This window comes from Phyllobates terribilis, unplaced genomic scaffold (genome assembly GCF_046119375.1).
Source record: "Phyllobates terribilis strain yellow unplaced genomic scaffold, ASM4611937v1 Scaffold_9__5_contigs__length_417890890, whole genome shotgun sequence".
Classification (NCBI taxonomy): domain Eukaryota; kingdom Metazoa; phylum Chordata; class Amphibia; order Anura; family Dendrobatidae; genus Phyllobates; species Phyllobates terribilis.
In genome coordinates, this window is record NW_027362769.1 from 398,843,269 (window position 1) to 398,855,146 (window position 11,878).

The window sequence follows — 11,878 nt, forward strand, 5'->3', positions numbered from 1 at the left end:
ACTTATACTCGGCAGCCCTATGTAATGCATCTATTGGGCTAAGTACTTATACTCGGGAGCCCTATATAATGTATGTTGGGCTAAGTACTTATACTCGGCAGCCCTATATAATGTATGTTGGGCTAAGTACTTATACTCGGCAGCCCTATATAATGTATGTTGGGCTAAGTACTTATACTCTGCAGCCCTATATAATGCATCTATTGGGCTAAGTACTTATACTCGGCAGCCCTATATAATGTATGTTGGGCTAAGTACTTATACTCGGCAGCCCTATATAATGTATGTTGGGCTAAGTACTTATACTCTGCAGCCCTATATTATGCATCTATTGGGCTAAGTACTTATACTCGGGAGCCCTATATAATGTATGTTGGGCTAAGTACTTATACTCGGCAGCCCTATATAATGTATGTTGGGCTAAGTACTTATACTCGGCAGCCCTATATAATGTATGTTGGCCTAAGTACTTATACTCGGCAGCCCTATATAATGTATGTTGGGCTAAGTACTTATACTCGGGAGCCCTATATAATGTATGTTGGGCTAAGTACTTATACTCGGCAGCCCTATATAATGTATGTTGGGCTAAGTACTTATACTCGGCAGCCCTATATAATGTATGTTGGGCTAAGTACTTATACTCTGCAGCCCTATATAATGTATGTTGGGCTAAGTACTTGTACTCGGCAGCCCTATATAATGTATGTTGGTCTAAGTACTTATACTCTGCAGCCCTATATAATGCATGCTGGCCTAAGTACTTATACTCGGCAGCCCTATATAATGTATGTTGGGCTAAGTACTTATACTCTGCAGCCCTATATAATGCATCTATTGGGCTAAGTACTTATACTCGGGAGCCCTATATAATGTATGTTGGGCTAAGTACTTATACTCGGCAGCTCTATATAATGTATGTTGGGCTAAGTACTTATACTCTGCAGCCCTATATAATGTATGTTGGGCTAAGTACTTATACTCGGGAGCCCTATATAATGCTTCTATTGGGCTAAGTACTTATACTGGGGAGCCCTATATAATGCATCTATTGGGCTAAGTACTTATAATGGGGAGCCCTATATAATGTATGTTGGGATAAGTACTTATACTCGGCAGCCCTATATAATGTATGTTGGGCTAAGTACTTATACTCTGCAGCCCTATATAATGTATGTTGGGCTAAGTACTTATACTCGGGAGCCCTATATAATGCATCTATTGGGCTAAGTACTTATACTCGGGAGCCCTATATAATGTATGTTGGGCTAAGAACTTATACTCGGCAGCTCTATATAATGTATGTTGGGCTAAGTACTTATACTCGGGACCCCTATATAATGTATGTTGGGCTAAGTACTTATACTCGGGAGCCCTATATAATGTATGTTGGGCTAAGTACTTATACTGGGGAGCCCTATATAATGTATGTCGGGCTAAGTACTTTTACTCGGGAGCCCTATATAATACATGTTGGGCTAAGTACTTATACTGGGGAGCCCTATATAATGTATGTTGGGCTAAGTACTTATTCTCGGCAGCCCTATATAATGTATGTTGGCCTAAGTACTTATACTCGGCAGCCCTATATAATGTATGTTGGCCTAAGTACTTATACTCGGCAGCCCTATATAATGTATGTTGGGCTAAGTACTTATACTCGGCAGCCCTATAGAATGGAACCATTGGGCTAAGTACTTATACTCGGGAGCCCTATATAATGTATGTTGGGCTAAGTACTTATTCTCGGCAGCCCTATATAATGTATGTTGGCCTAAGTACTTATACTCGGCAGCCCTATATAATGTATGTTGGCCTAAGTACTTATACTCGGCAGCCATATATAATGCATCTATTGGGCTAAGTACTTATACTCGGGAGCCCTATATAATGTATGTTGGGCTAAGTACTTATACTCTGCAGCCCTATATAATGTATGTTGGGCTAAGTTCTTATACTCTGCAGCCCTATATAATGTATGTTGGGCTAAGTACTTATACTCGGCAGCCCTATATTATGTATGTTGGCCTAAGTACTTATACTCGGCAGCCCTATATAATGCATCTATTGGGCTAAGTACTTATACTCGGGAGCCCTATATAATGTATGTTGGGCTAAGTACTTATACTCGGCAGCCCTATATAATGTATGTTGGGCTAAGTACTTATACTCGGCAGCCCTATATAATGTATGTTGGGCTAAGTACTTATACTCTGCAGCCCTATATAATGCATCTATTGGGCTAAGTACTTATACTCGGCAGCCCTATATAATGTATGTTGGGCTAAGTACTTATACTCGGCAGCCCTATATAATGTATGTTGGGCTAAGTACTTATACTCTGCAGCCCTATATTATGCATCTATTGGGCTAAGTACTTATACTCGGGAGCCCTATATAATGTATGTTGGGCTAAGTACTTATACTCGGCAGCCCTATATAATGTATGTTGGGCTAAGTACTTATACTCGGCAGCCCTATATAATGTATGTTGGCCTAAGTACTTATACTCGGCAGCCCTATATAATGTATGTTGGGCTAAGTACTTATACTCGGGAGCCCTATATAATGTATGTTGGGCTAAGTACTTATACTCGGCAGCCCTATATAATGTATGTTGGGCTAAGTACTTATACTCGGCAGCCCTATATAATGTATGTTGGGCTAAGTACTTATACTCTGCAGCCCTATATAATGTATGTTGGGCTAAGTACTTATACTCTGCAGCCCTATATAATGTATGTTGGGCTAAGTACTTATACTCTGCAGCCCTATATAATGTATGTTGGGCTAAGTACTTATACTCGGCAGCCCTATATAATGCATCTATTGGGCTAAGTACTTATACTCGGGAGCCCTATAGAATGCATCGATTGGGCTAAGTACTTATACTCGGGAGCCCTATATAATGCATCTATTGGGCTAAGTACTTATACTCGGGAGCCCTATATAATGCATCTATTGGGCTAAGTACTTATACTCGGGAGCCCTATATAATGCATCTATTGGGCTAAGTACTTATACTCGGGAGCCCTATATAATGTATGTTGGGCTAAGTACTTATACTCGGGAGCCCTATAGAATGGATCCATTGGGCTAAGTACTTATACTCGGGAGCCCTATATAATGTATGTTGGGCTAAGTACTTATACTCGGCAGCACTATATAATGTATGTTGGGCTAAGTACTTATACTCTGCAGCACTATATAATGTATGTTGGGCTAAGTACTTATACTCGGCAGCCCTATATAATGTATGTTGGGCTAAGTACTTATACTCGGGAGCCCTATATAATGTATGTTGGCCTAAGTACTTAAACTCGGCAGCCCTATATAATGCATCTATTGGGCTAAGTACTTATACTCGGGAGCCCTATATAATGCATCTATTGGGCTAAGTACTTATACTCGGGAGCCCTATATAATGCATCTATTGGGCTATGTACTTATACTCGGGAGCCCTATATAATGTATGTTGGGCTAAGTACTTATACTCGGGAGCCCTATATAATGTATGTTGGGCTAAGTACTTATACTCGGCAGCCCTATATAATGTACGTTGGGCTAAGTACTTATACTCGGCAGCCCTATATAATGTATGTTGGGCTAAGTACTTATACTCTGCAGCCCTATATAATGTATGTTGGGCTAAGTACTTATACTCTGCAGCCCTATATAATGTATGTTGGGCTAAGTACTTATACTCTGCAGTCCTATATAATGTATGTTGGGCTAAGTACTTATACTCGGCAGCCCTATATAATGTATGTTGGGCTAAGTACTTATACTCTGCAGCCCTATATAATGTATGTTGGCCTAAGTACTTATACTCGGCAGCCCTATATAATGCATCTATTGGGCTAAGTACTTATACTCGGGAGCCCTATAGAATGCATCGATTGGGCTAAGTACTTATACTCGGGAGCCCTATATAATGCATCTATTGGGCTAAGTACTTATACTCGGGAGCCCTATATAATGTATGTTTGGCTAATTACTTATACTCGGGAGCCCTATATAATGTATGTTGGGATAAGTACTTTTACTCGGGAGCCCTATATAATGTATGTTGGGCTAAGTACTTATACTCGGGAGCCCTATATAATGTATGTTGGGCTAAGTACTTATACTCGGGAGCCCTATATAATGTATGTTGGGATAAGTACTTATACTCGGCAGCCCTATATAATGTATGTTGGGATAAGTACTTATACTCGGGAGCCCTATATAATGTATGTTCGGCTAAGTACTTATACTCGAGAGCCCTATATAATGTATGTTGGGCTAAGTACTTATACTCTGCAGCCCTATATAATGTATGTTGGGCTAAGTACTTATACTCGGCAGCCCTATATAATGTATGTTGGGCTAAGTACTTATACTCTGCAGCCCTATATAATATATATTGTGCTAAGTACTTATATTCGGCAGCCCTATATAATGTATGTTGGGCTAAGTACTTATACTCGGGAGCCCTATATAATGTAAGTTGGGCTAAGTACTTATACTCCGGAGCCCTATATAATGTATGTTGGGATAAGTACTTATACTCGGGAGCCCTATATAATGTATGTTGGGCTAAGTACTTATACTCGGGAGCCCTATATAATGTATGTTGGGATAAGTACTTATACTCGGCAGCCCTATATAATGTATGTTGGGCTAAGTACTTATACTCTGGAGCCCTATATAATGTATGTTGGGCTAAGTACTTATACTCTGCAGCCCTATATAATGTATGTTGGGATAAGTACTTATACTCGGCAGCCCTATATAATGTATCTATTGGGCTAAGTACTTATACTCGGCAGCCCTATATAATGTATGTTGGCCTAAGTACTTATACTCGGGAGCCCTATATAATGTATGTTGGGCTAAGAACTTATACTCGGCAGCCCTATATAATGTATGTTGGGCTAAGTACTTATACTCTGCAGCCCTATATAATGCATGTTGGCCTAAGTACTTATACTCGGGAGCCCTATATAATGTATGTTGGGCTAAGTACTTATACTCGGGAGCACTATATAATGTATGTTGGGCTAAGTACTTATACTCGGGAGCCCTATATAATGTATGTTGGGCTAAGTACTTATACTCGGGAGCACTATATAATTCATCTATTGGGCTAAGTACTTATACTGGGGAGCCCTATATAATGCATGTTGGGATAAGTACTTATACTCGGGAGCCCTATATAATGTATGTTGGGCTAAGTACTTATACTCGGGAGCCCTATATAATGCATCTATTGGGCTAAGTACTTATACTGGGGAGCCCTATATAATGTATGTTGGGATAAGTACTTATACTGGGGAGCCCTATATAATGTATGTTGGGATAAGTACTTATACTCTGCAGCACTATATAATGTATATTGGGCTAAGTACTTATACTCGGCAGCCCTACATAATGTATGTTGGGCTAAGTACTTATACTGGGGAGCCCTATATAATGTATGTTGGGTTAAGTACTTATACTGGGGAGCCCTATATAATGTATGTTGGGCTAAGTACTTATACTCGGCAGCTCTATATAATGTATGTTGGGCTTAGTACTTATACTCTGCAGCCCTATATAATGTATGTTGGGCTAAGTACTTTTACTCGGGAGCCCTATATAATGTATGTTGGGCTAAGTACTTATACTCGGGAGCCCTATATAATGTATGTTGAGCTAAGTACTTATACTCGGCAGCCCTATATAATGTATCTATTGGGCTAAGTACTTATACTCGGCAGCCCTATATAATGCATCTATTGGGCTAAGTACTTATACTCGGGAGCCCTATATAATGCATCTATTGGGCTAAGTACTTATACTCGAGAGCCCTATATAATGTATGTTGGGATAAGTACTTATACTCGGGAGCCCTATATAATGTATGTTGGGCTAAATACTTATACTCGGGAGCCCTATATATTGTATGTTGGGCTAAGTACTTATACTCGGCAGCCCTATATAATGTATGTTGGGCTAAGTACTTATACTCGGGAGCCCTATATAATGTATGTTGGGCTAAGTACTTATACTCGGCAGCCCTATATAATGTATCTATTGGGCTAAGTACTTATACTCGGCAGCCCTATATAATGCATCTATTGGGCTAAGTAGTTATACTCGGGAGCCCTATATAATGTATGTTGGGCTAAGTACTTATACTCGAGAGCCCTATATAATGTATGTTGGGCTAAGTACTTATACTCGGGAGCCCTATATAATGTATGTTGGGCTAAGTACTCATACTCGGGAGCCCTATATAATGTATGTTGGGCTAAGTACTTATACTCGAGAGCCCTATATAATGTATGTTGGGCTAAGTACTTATACTCTGCAACCCTATATAATGTATGTTGGGCTAATTACTTATACTGGGGAGCCCTATATAATGTATGTTGGGCAAAGGACTTATACTGGGGAGCCCTATATAATTCATATTGGGCTAAGTACTTATACTCTGCAGCCCTATATAATGTATGTTGGGCTAAGTACTTATACTGGGGAGCCCTATATAATGCATGTTGGGCTAAGTACTTATACTGGGGAGCCCTATATAATACATGTTGGGCTAAGTACTTATACTGGGGAGCCCTATATAATGTATGTTGGGCTAAGTACTTATACTCGGCAGCCCTATATAATGTATGTTGGGCTAAGTACTTATACTGGGGAGCCCTATATAATGCATGTTGGGCTAAGTACTTATACTGGGGAGCCCTATATAATGTATGTTGGGCTAAGGACTTATACTGGGGAGCCCTATATAATGCATATTGGGCTAAATACTTATACTGGGGAGCCCTATATAATGCATCTATTGGGCTAAGTACTTATACTCGGGAGCCCTATATAATGCATCTATTGGGCTAAGTACTTATACTCGGGAACCCTATATAATGCATCTATTGGGCTAAGTACTTATACTCGGGAGCCCTATATAATGTATGTTGGGCTAAGTACTTATACTCGGGAGCCCTATATAATGTATGTTGGACTAAGTACTTATACTCGGGAGCCCTATATAATGTATGTTGGGCTAAGTACTTATACTCTACAGCCCTATATAATGTATGTTGGGCTAAGTACTTATACTCGAAAGCCCTATATAATGTATGTTGGGCTAAGTACTTATACTCGGGAGCCCTATATAATGTATGTTGGGCTAAGTACTTATACTGGGGAGCCCTATATAATGTATGTTGGGCTAAGTACTTATACTGGGGAGCCCTATATAATGTATGTTGGGGTAAGTACTTATACTGGGGAGCCCTATATAATGTATGTTGGGCTAGGTACTTATACTCTGCAGCCCTATATAATGTATGTTGGGCTAAGTACTTATACTCGGGAGCCCTATATAATGTATGTTGGGCTAAGTACTTATACTGGGAAGCCCTATATAATGCATGTTGGGCTAAGTACTTATACTCGAGAGCCCTATATAATGTATGTTGGGCTAAGTACTTATACTCGGAAGCCCTATATAATGTATGTTGGGCTAAGTACTTATACTTGGGAGCCCTATATAATGTATGTTGGGCTAAGTACTTATACTCGAGAGCCCTATATAATGTATGTTGGGCTAAGTACTTATACTCTGCAGCCCTATATAATGTATGTTGGACTAAGTACTTATACTGGGGAGCCCTATATAATGTATGTTGGGCAAAGGACTTATACTGGGGAGCCCTATATAATTCATATTGGGCTAAGTACTTATACTCTGCAGCCCTATATAATGTATGTTGGGCTAAGTACTTATACTGGGGAGCCCTATATAATGTATGTCGGGCTAAGTACTTTTACTCGGGAGCCCTATATAATACATGTTGGGCTAAGTACTTATACTCGGCAGCCCTATATAATGTATGTTGGCCTAAGTACTTATACTCGGCAGCCCTATATAATGTATGTTGGGCTAAGTACTTATACTCGGGAGCCCTATATAATGTATGTTGGACTAAGTACTTATACTCGGGAGCCCTATATAATGTATGTTGGGCTAAGTACTTATACTCTACAGCCCTATATAATGTATGTTGGGCTAAGTACTTATACTCGAAAGCCCTATATAATGTATGTTGGGCTAAGTACTTATACTCGGGAGCCCTATATAATGTATGTTGGGCTAAGTACTTATACTGGGGAGCCCTATATAATGTATGTTGGGCTAAGTACTTATACTGGGGAGCCCTATATAATGTATGTTGGGGTAAGTACTTATACTGGGGAGCCCTATATAATGTATGTTGGGCTAGGTACTTATACTCTGCAGCCCTATATAATGTATGTTGGGCTAAGTACTTATACTCGGGAGCCCTATATAATGTATGTTGGGCTAAGTACTTATACTGGGAAGCCCTATATAATGCATGTTGGGCTAAGTACTTATACTCGAGAGCCCTATATAATGTATGTTGGGCTAAGTACTTATACTCGGAAGCCCTATATAATGTATGTTGGGCTAAGTACTTATACTTGGGAGCCCTATATAATGTATGTTGGGCTAAGTACTTATACTCGAGAGCCCTATATAATGTATGTTGGGCTAAGTACTTATACTCTGCAGCCCTATATAATGTATGTTGGACTAAGTACTTATACTGGGGAGCCCTATATAATGTATGTTGGGCAAAGGACTTATACTGGGGAGCCCTATATAATTCATATTGGGCTAAGTACTTATACTCTGCAGCCCTATATAATGTATGTTGGGCTAAGTACTTATACTGGGGAGCCCTATATAATGTATGTCGGGCTAAGTACTTTTACTCGGGAGCCCTATATAATGTATGTTGGGCTAAGTACTTATTCTCGGCAGCCCTATATAATGTATGTTGGCCTAAGTACTTATACTCGGCAGCCCTATATAATGTATGTTGGCCTAAGTACTTATACTCGGCAGCCCTATATAATGTATGTTGGCCTAAGTACTTATACTCGGCAGCCCTATAGAATGGAACCATTGGGCTAAGTACTTATACTCGGGAGCCCTATATAATGTATGTTGGGCTAAGTACTTATTCTCGGCAGCCCTATATAATGTATGTTGGCCTAAGTACTTATACTCGGCAGCCCTATATAATGTATGTTGGCCTAAGTACTTATACTCGGCAGCCATATATAATGCATCTATTGGGCTAAGTACTTATACTCGGGAGCCCTATATAATGTATGTTGGGCTAAGTACTTATACTCTGCAGCCCTATATAATGTATGTTGGGCTAAGTTCTTATACTCTGCAGCCCTATATAATGTATGTTGGGCTAAGTACTTATACTCGGCAGCCCTATATTATGTATGTTGGCCTAAGTACTTATACTCGGCAGCCCTATATAATGCATCTATTGGGCTAAGTACTTATACTCGGGAGCCCTATATAATGTATGTTGGGCTAAGTACTTATACTCGGCAGCCCTATATAATGTATGTTGGGCTAAGTACTTATACTCGGCAGCCCTATATAATGTATGTTGGGCTAAGTACTTATACTCTGCAGCCCTATATAATGCATCTATTGGGCTAAGTACTTATACTCGAGAGCCCTATATAATGTATGTTGGGCTAAGTACTTATACTCTGCAGCCCTATATAATGTATGTTGGACTAAGTACTTATACTGGGGAGCCCTATATAATGTATGTTGGGCAAAGGACTTATACTGGGGAGCCCTATATAATTCATATTGGGCTAAGTACTTATACTCTGCAGCCCTATATAATGTATGTTGGGCTAAGTACTTATACTGGGGAGCCCTATATAATGTATGTCGGGCTAAGTACTTTTACTCGGGAGCCCTATATAATACATGTTGGGCTAAGTACTTATACTGGGGAGCCCTATATAATGTATGTTGGGCTAAGTACTTATTCTCGGCAGCCCTATATAATGTATGTTGGCCTAAGTACTTATACTCGGCAGCCCTATATAATGTATGTTGGCCTAAGTACTTATACTCGGCAGCCCTATATAATGTATGTTGGCCTAAGTACTTATACTCGGCAGCCCTATAGAATGGAACCATTGGGCTAAGTACTTATACTCGGGAGCCCTATATAATGTATGTTGGGCTAAGTACTTATTCTCGGCAGCCCTATATAATGTATGTTGGCCTAAGTACTTATACTCGGCAGCCCTATATAATGTATGTTGGCCTAAGTACTTATACTCGGCAGCCATATATAATGCATCTATTGGGCTAAGTACTTATACTCGGGAGCCCTATATAATGTATGTTGGGCTAAGTACTTATACTCTGCAGCCCTATATAATGTATGTTGGGCTAAGTTCTTATACTCTGCAGCCCTATATAATGTATGTTGGGCTAAGTACTTATACTCGGCAGCCCTATATTATGTATGTTGGCCTAAGTACTTATACTCGGCAGCCCTATATAATGCATCTATTGGGCTAAGTACTTATACTCGGGAGCCCTATATAATGTATGTTGGGCTAAGTACTTATACTCGGCAGCCCTATATAATGTATGTTGGGCTAAGTACTTATACTCGGCAGCCCTATATAATGTATGTTGGGCTAAGTACTTATACTCTGCAGCCCTATATAATGCATCTATTGGGCTAAGTACTTATACTCGGCAGCCCTATATAATGTATGTTGGGCTAAGTACTTATACTCGGCAGCCCTATATAATGTATGTTGGGCTAAGTACTTATACTCTGCAGCCCTATATAATGCATCTATTGGGCTAAGTACTTATACTCGGGAGCCCTATATAATGTATGTTGGGCTAAGTACTTATACTCGGCAGCCCTATATAATGTATGTTGGGCTAAGTACTTATACTCGGCAGCCCTATATAATGTATGTTGGCCTAAGTACTTATACTCGGCAGCCCTATATAATGTATGTTGGGCTAAGTACTTATACTCGGGAGCCCTATATAATGTATGTTGGGCTAAGTACTTATACTCGGCAGCCCTATATAATGTATGTTGGGCTAAGTACTTATACTCGGCAGCCCTATATAATGTATGTTGGGCTAAGTACTTATACTCTGCAGCCCTATATAATGTATGTTGGGCTAAGTACTTATACTCTGCAGCCCTATATAATGTATGTTGGGCTAAGTACTTATACTCTGCAGTCCTATATAATGTATGTTGGGCTAAGTACTTATACTCTGCAGCCCTATATAATGTATGTTGGGCTAAGTACTTATACTCGGCAGCCCTATATAATGCATCTATTGGGCTAAGTACTTATACTCGGGAGCCCTATAGAATGCATCGATTGGGCTAAGTACTTATACTCGGGAGCCCTATATAATGCATCTATTGGGCTAAGTACTTATACTCGGGAGCCCTATATAATGCATCTATTGGGCTAAGTACTTATACTCGGGAGCCCTATATAATGCATCTATTGGGCTAAGTACTTATACTCGGGAGCCCTATATAATGTATGTTGGGCTAAGTACTTATACTCGGGAGCCCTATAGAATGGATCCATTGGGCTAAGTACTTATACTCGGGAGCCCTATATTGTATGTTGGGCTAAGTACTTATACTCGGCAGCACTATATAATGTATGTTGGGCTAAGTACTTATACTCTGCAGCACTATATAATGTATGTTGGGCTAAGTACTTATACTCGGCAGCCCTATATAATGTATGTTGGGCTAAGTACTTATACTCGGCAGCCCTATATAATGTATGTTGGGCTAAGTACTTATACTCGGCAGCCCTATATAATGTATGTTGGGCTAAGTACTTATACTCGGGAGCCCTATATAATGTATGTTGGCCTAAGTACTTAAACTCGGCAGCCCTATATAATGCATCTATTGGGCTAAGTACTTATACTCGGGAGCCCTATATAATGTATGTTGGGCTAAGTACTTATACTCGGCAGCCC